The sequence below is a fragment of the Microtus pennsylvanicus genome, chromosome 19 (assembly GCF_037038515.1).
Source record: "Microtus pennsylvanicus isolate mMicPen1 chromosome 19, mMicPen1.hap1, whole genome shotgun sequence".
NCBI classification, from domain to species: domain Eukaryota; kingdom Metazoa; phylum Chordata; class Mammalia; order Rodentia; family Cricetidae; genus Microtus; species Microtus pennsylvanicus.
The window spans coordinates 2,686,221-2,694,206 of record NC_134597.1 but is presented as its reverse complement, the minus strand read 5'-3'; positions in this window follow the sequence as shown (position 1 = coordinate 2,694,206).

Here is a 7,986-nt window from a genome sequence, read left to right as displayed (position 1 = left end):
GAGAGACTGAACACACCAAGAGTTCAGACTCCATTCTGACTTTGCTACCAGGAGTGCTAAGATACCAGGGCCTCTTTGTTGGTGCACCTAGCTGAAGGCTGGTCTATAGCACCCAGCAGTACAGAATGTATTTAGGGGAACTCGCCAACAAAATGGAAAGTAGAAGACCACTGAATTGAAAATATTAAAGGCAATGTCAGGCTGGAAAGATTGCTCAGTGGAGAAGATCAAGGTTAGACCCCACCACCATCTTTAACTCCACTCCCAGGAGATCTGACCTTCTTCTGATCTCTGCAGGCACCTTGCACAGACATATGTGCAGGAAAAACAGTTAAATTCATAACTAAACTCTTTTTAAAAAATTAAAAATGCACTGCGTTTGGACCTTGCTGTAGTAAGAGCTGCCAGCATCCCCTGCCCAGTCATGAGACTCCACGGCTTTCCAGGAAGGGGAGAGGATGTGTTTGTCGGCACATTTGGCTTTCTCTGGTTGGTCCTAAGTTAGAAGCTGGAGTTAAAAACTAGGAGAAAGTGTCAGTCACTGGCCAAGACTTGATTGTTTGGGGCAGATTGCTGCAAAATGTAGGTCAGAGTTGGGTCGTCAATGCGATATGGTCCTCATCCATCTGTATTTTCAGTTCCGCAAAGAGGGCAGCGATGTTTTTCTATTAATCTGAAAATTCTCCATTGAGCTGATACTTGGGTCAAAACCTGTGGTTAGTAAGAGGTATAATTTTGGATAGGTTTCTCTAGTGCCTGCTTGAAATGTTCCATTTGACCGTTGGCCACAGGATTGCTTTGGAGGCAATTTCATTTTTATAGCCTTCTTCTCATTTCCTTCCCTCTTCCCCTACAGAGTGACCTGGTGCCCCGAAGCTGATGCACGCATGGCTGCAGCACATTACCGAGGCGGGCCTTGTCTACTCAGAAGCATTCCATATTCCAAATAGGCAGTTAGAAACTCTTTGAAGTCCGAGTCCTAGCCTTCTGTTCCTCTTTCAAATTGTCAATAATATTAACACAGCAATCAACACACAGAGGTTGATCGATAAGTGATTTCTGACTTACTTAAAAACGTACCTTGTGTGCAGGAAAGCTCGGTGCTTACTCAGAAACACTGGCTCGTTAAATAAACGGCATTACACCAGGTCATCCGTATTATCTGCCCCCCACCAAATTATTAGATGCACGTGTTGCTAAGCAGGGTGCTTTGCAAAGGACTTAAAAAGGAAAGAGAAATCTATTTTCGATTGTGGGAAAATCTTTAAGAGCCAGAGTCTGTTTCAAACTGCTTTTGCACCGGAGCAAAATTATAAGTTACTCTACTTTAGGAAAAGTGCGAGAAGCAGGGCCGCTGGCGGTCGGGCTCCTGGGAGACTTGGCTCCACAGCCTCAGACACACCCTGGAACCCCAGCCTGTGTGCTGGGGCATCAGCTCAAGACTGAAGGGCTGACGCGAGGCTCTAAGAGGAAAACGCTGTAAATTCCATTTGTTAAATAGTAAGACAAACATGGTTTGTTTAGTCCTACCTCGGGGTGGCCCACTGAATTTTGTCTTATTTCTGTTCTGTGGGGAGGGTACCTGATTTTCTCATACCTTATCAGTACTGGAAAACTACTTGCCATAGCCCAGCTCTCATTTCTTTCTTTTCCTTTGTGAAAGATAAACCCAGAGAGACACTGATTACAAAGATACGTGATGTGAGATTCTCCTCTGTACGCCGTGAATTCCATGTGTTAATATAGAAGCTGCTTTAGGCCTATGGCAGCAAAGGAAAAGGGCAGGTGGGAATTTTGAGCACAATGGAGGAGCGGGCAGGAGGATTCAGAGAAACCATGTAACCTCTGGAAGAGAAAAACACCTGCATACACTGGTACACTAGTGGTAAAATATAAAATATTATAAATGGGTTAATTAAGATTTAAGAGAGCTACCTAGCAATATGCCTAAGTGATTGGCTGAGGAATGTTGTAATTAATAGAGTTTCTGTGTGTTTATTTCAGGCTGGGTGGCCAGGAAACATGTGAAACGAACGAGTAGCCCCCGACTACAGATAGGAGTTGTTTTAATTACTGTAGTAGGCAAAACAGCCCAGCATGAACAGAATTCAGCCTCCGTTGCACAGGGGCCACTGGCCCTTTAAAAGTGCTTATTGGAAGCATGGGATAAAACCGGACTCTCTGAACATAGCGGACAATGAGGACTGCTGAGAAGTCAAGAACAATGGCAATGGGTTTTTGATCCTACTGCACGTACTGGCTTTGTAGGAGCCTAGGCTGTTTGGATGCTCACCTTACTAGACCTGGATGGAGGTGGGAGGTCCTTGGACTTCCCACAAGGCAGGGAACCCAGACTCCTTTTCGGCCTGATGGGGAGGGGGAGGAATATGGGAGGCGGTGGTGGGGAGGAGGCAGAAATCTTTAATAAATAAATAAATAATTAAAAAGAAAAAAATAATAAATAAATGAAAAACAATGGTTAAAAAAAAGTGCTGGAACATCCAAGTAACGGGAGTGAGTGGAAGTGGAGTCCCCCTGAGTGTCACAACTGGTGAATTCTGGCTCCCGTCTTTGTCCAGGTGTTGGGACAGCATCCTGTCTTCAAGGGTATACTGGAACGGTTCCTTATATCTTCACTAATTCGTTTGGCAGCCTTAAGATTTCCTCCGCAAGCAGTATAAGCAAGGCTGGAGTCATCCGCAGACACAGCCTTGAGCTCTTAGAGACCATGATAGTGTTCATCTAAGCGGGCCAAGGCTCAGGCCGAGTCAAGGGAAAGGCTCAGAGGCACCTGAGTACAGTTCAGTGAGAGAGGGAATGTTTGTCACCGTAAGGATTGTCAACAGTAGTAAACCTTTGGAAAGAGCCCAGGATGTCGTACCTGCTGGAGGAGAGCACCATCCCTGAGCAACCCTTCTGGGTTTGAGGCAGCTCGGTGCCTTGCGCTGGGACCTTCCTGCCTTAACTGCTGAGCAGCAGGCATTGCGTACATACATATGTCATGGTTTCAGCAACCCCGACAATACTGTTCCTACATAGAAAGCATAAGAGAGGCAGTTAAGTTTTCTTCCGTACACTTCCCTTGCTCAGTAAACTGTCTTCAATGTTAAGTCCTAATACAGTCTGAATTATTTTAAAAATAGTTTTATCTTTTTTTTTTTTTTTTTTTGGTTTTTCGAGACAGGGTTTCTCTGTGGTTTTGGAGCCTGTCCTGGAACTAGCTCTTGTAGACCAGGCTGGTCTGGAACTCACAGAGATCCGCCTGCCTCTGCCTCCCAAGTGCTGAGATTAAAGGCGTGCGCCACCACTGCCCGGCTAGTTTTATCATTTTAAGGAAGCTTTTAAAGCCTTACAAATTTTCCTAGAAGACGGAATTCATTAAATTTTCCTGTGTGTTTTAGCATCTTGAGCTAAAATGTTCAGTTTTCTTCCTAGCAATAAAATTGTCATATTTAAACACAGTCTTCAAGGCTACTTAACTCTTCTAAATATCATAAGTTAAACTTGTAAATACCTCATGATAATGGATTTTTTTAAAGAATCTCTTTAAATTTAGTAAGAATCCAATTTAACCGAACAAGCATAAATCAATTCTACAAGTAGACCCTTGAAAATGGAATTACAAGGCTCATAAAACCAAATATACTGGTAAGATTGCTGGAGGCAAAATATCAATACTGAATTTTACTTTCTTAAATCTTTGTGAATACTCCTGGTTCTTCCTAGGTATAATGAAGATTCATAGTACTCAAGACTCAAATGCTTAGAACTACCCCCCCACACCCCATTTTACTGTGGCTAAGAAAATGCATGATGTTAAATGCACCACCTTTGCCATTTTCAGGACAGAGTTTGATAGTAATAAGATATTTAAGGTTTTTATCCCGACAAGCACCAGAAACTATTTAATGTTATAAACCGAAACTCTCTGACTGTCAGTAACAGCTTCCCCCTAACCATGGCTTCTGGCCCTGGTAACAATTATTCTACTCTGCTTCCATAAATGTAGCTACTACTGTGTGTGTGTGTGTGTGTGTGTGTGTGTGTGTGTGTGTGTGTGTGTGCATGTTCTTCTAACCAGGGAGGTTATAAGTATTAGATTCTCTGGGATCTGGATTTTTAGGCAACTGTGAGCTGTCTGACATGATACTGGACGATAAGTTCAAGCCCTCCGCAAGGTCACTGACTCCTCTCTCTAACTTCATGTTTTTGTCATTACACCTGGCTGCTAATATCTGACTTGTCCAAACTATCCTTATGCCTTTAACCAATGTCTAGCGTTTATTTTTTTTTCCACTTTGCTCTAGTCCCCTCGTTCCATTCATGTTTTTGCACATATCCAAATTTCATTCTTTTTTTTGTGGGGGGGGGTCTAAATTTTAGAATGAGTCTTAATAGCAACAACAGTCAAAAGCTAGGGCAGAATCCTATTTAATATTTGCTGTATCTTTAAGGGGAAGATGGGCGATGTTTCTGACAGTTCAGCCCCATGCCTTTAAGTCACACATTTCCAACCCAGTGTGAAGAGATACATAAAGTGCAAACTGATGACTCTCTTTCTCTCGTCTGTTGGGATTTTCCCTGCAGGAAACCTCTTGGCTTTTTAATATGCCTAATATCACAAAAACACATTTGTTTCTCAGTGCATTGTTTTTGGTGGATGTGTAGGTGGGAGAAAATGCATATTAGTGTCCCTAAAGCTCAATGCAATATTTCTTATCAAAATGATGAGTGGGGAAAACTTTGAGTTGTAATCAAAATACAAGTGACAGCGTGACAAAGTCAGCATGTCCAAGCCTTGACAAGAATGTCCTAGCATTATTAAGAGGGATGTGGTGCTCCCAAGGCCCATGGCATAGAGGCGCAGGCTCGCTGTTTCCAGAGGAATGCTGTCGTCATAATAATTTGACTTCCTGATGGTAGGGAGTGGTATTCATACGCAAGTGTTTCTTGTATTTGGCAAAATTCCCTGAGGGTTTGCGTTGATGTTCAGCATCTTTTACAATTCCTTACTAAAGGAAGTCAGAGGGCTGAGGAAATGGTTCGACTGTGGAGTGCTCACGGGAACGTGCATGACTCTGGGTTCTGCCCCAGTAGTGGGAAAACTACAGTAAAAAACACTGGAGACGGCCAAGCTCACGTTCATAATTTTGGGCATAAGTGCTTGTTGTCTGTGGAGTCCCCTTATCTCCTGAGAACTGGCTGCTGCCACTAAAGAGGGTCAAAAGGAGACTTTGTCTTCTCTTTGGGATTTTTACTTTTTTGTACCCTGATATTTTTACATATCTTCCTGTTTAGTATCAAAACCCCGTGGGCTTAATAATACTTGTTGCGTTTTTTTTCATATTCCTTCTATATTCTGTGATTGAAGATAGAACTTCGTAACATAAAATTTTCTAAACTACCAGAAGATATCTAGCTAAATTCCAGGCACTTTCATAACTTGGGGTTTTTACACACTGGTGCAGTAAGTTATGTCTGCTAAGGCTTTATATCGCAGAATTATGTGTCATGTGTCTGTCTCTTAATCTACCCTGTGAAGTTAAAAAAATCCTTTGAGAGATGAGTGAGGGAAATTAAAAAAAATGTTTTTACTATTTAGTGACTCAAATTTAATATTTAATTTTTCCATTTTAACTTATGCCTGGATTTTAAAAAGTTACACTTCAGGCTTCCATTCAAACTCCTTTACTGAATTCTCACTGTCAAAAGTACTTTGCTATGATTTGAAACAACGAACTAGCAAATGTTACAGCATAGTCAAAGTAATTCTGTCATCTGCAGTCTTATCTTTTCGTTACTATTATCTTCCCAGTTGCATTTGAAGGAAAGACGTCAGCCTGTGTGCTTTTTTAAGAGATCTTAAGATGTAAAATTTCTCTCAGCCTGTTTTATTGAGGAAATAAATAAAAATGTCAACATCAGAAGAAATTGTTTTGGACCCTAGAGCTTGAGGAATTTTCGCTGGATGTGAATGCAAACAAGTTAAGGAAGTGCTGGCCAGAAAGCTGCTTCCCTTGGAAGTGGTATGTGTCCAAAGATCTAAACTGGGAGAAAATCTCTTTTAACTCTAATCTGAAAGTCAGTACTCATTTTGCAAGGAAATCGAAAAAGAAACATCAGATCAGTGAGAGAATAACATCATTCTTAGGAAGGAGTGTGTTGTGATGCAATAGGAGGAAAAGAGGTCTTTGAAAGCCATTGGCTGACTTCTGCATGGTAAATATTCTTAAGGCAATAATATTACATCTGGTAAATTATAGCATAGGCCACACACACAAGGTTCTGAGTATTTAGATAGTTTCCTGCTTCAAATGTTTGCTCCAGAGAACTCTAACCATGAAGCTGTAAACTGTACTGTTCATTCGAGGAATTTCTGCAAACTGGTTTTGTACAGAAAAAAAGTACTTTGCTTGTTTGAATAGATACCCTTGTTAAGGCTGATAGATAGCTCCCTTGGACAGATGGCATCTTGTCTGACAACAGACAAAGTAATTAAAGTAATTTGCCGTATCCACCAGTCCTGCATAACAAGACTATACTAGTTAGAGCCAGTTACTTGCCACAGGGAAAGAAATATGTAAGTTATCAAAATAAAACTGGAGGCAAGGCCACTCCAAAATAAGGTAAATAAGGTCAGAGAGGTAAGATGAAGTTCTTACGCAAGCATGCCTGATAACAGCCACGAGAGAAGACAGTACAGACCCACAAGCTTAAACAGAGGCCCCCTCAACCCTTCGTAAAAAGGTGTCAGCCAGCAGAGGTCAGTTCTACATTGGGCTGGGAATACTCTTGTATTTAAGCTTGGGGCCAGTGGTTATTGTCTCAAAAAAATATGTAGATCTCTTCATTTCAGCTTATAGAACTCCTTGTTCAATTTCCTTAAATGTGCTCATTGTGTATTTTTACACAAGTATTTCCTCTTCTGTGTTCCTTTCTTCCCTAGACAGCATGAAATATTTGTCCTACATCTCAGAAAATCCAGTTTTGTAACTATTGTTCCTTTAAGTCTCCCATCTGGAAAGACATTATTAGTGCAGCACAGCTTTTGCCTTGCTGCAGTGTACGTATTAGGGAACTAACAGTTGACAATCTTGGAGGTTCCAAGAACTTATTGAGAGACCCTGGCTGCAGTGCTCCAAGGTCCACTGCTCAGAAACAATACATTACCTTAAAGCTTTTCAAGTGTTTGTTTGAGGATTACACTCTCTATTGGGTCATTCCCTATATAGGCCTCTGATTCATCTTTTGAAACACTTTAATACTGGGTTCATTTTGTGCTCTGGGAATGATGATTCCTCTTTTTTGATAATTTGATTGTCTCAGCTTTAATCAGAAATGTGCCCTACAGGCTAGTATTTGGGAAACTTGTTAAAGATGCATTCACTGTTTTAAAAGACTGTGAAGCCCTTTGGAGGTGGGGCCTAGCTGGAGCAACACTTTAAAGGCTATACATAGCCTGGTCCCTGCTTTGACTCCTGTCTGCTTCTAGGCTCATTAAGAAGTCTCCAACACAGTCTCTGGCCACTGCATTCCCCTCCATGATGGACTGAAATCTCTTAAATCATAAGCCAGAATTAATCTTTTAATCTTCTCTCCTGTAAGTTGTTTGTAGCTGATATTTTCATCACAAAGATTCAGCTTTGACATTTAAAAAAAATCAACTACGATAATGTTCCCATTATTGGGAAGACTGCTTTTTTATTAGCCCGATATTTTGGGGCCTTTTTTCTGTTCTTGTCAAACTTTGGATGTTCTAAAGAAAAAATTCACAGGACGTGTTAGCAGAGGTTCAGTGAGCACGTCCTTTTACCACACCCTCCAGAGCTGACAAATGTTCACACCTTATGAGACTTGTTATCTGTCTTAGGGTCGCTATTGCTGTGAAAAGACACTGTGACCAGGTCAACTCTTATAAAGGAAAACATTTGGTTGGGGTGACTTTCAGTTCAGAGATTTAGTCCAGTATCTTCATGGTGGGACATG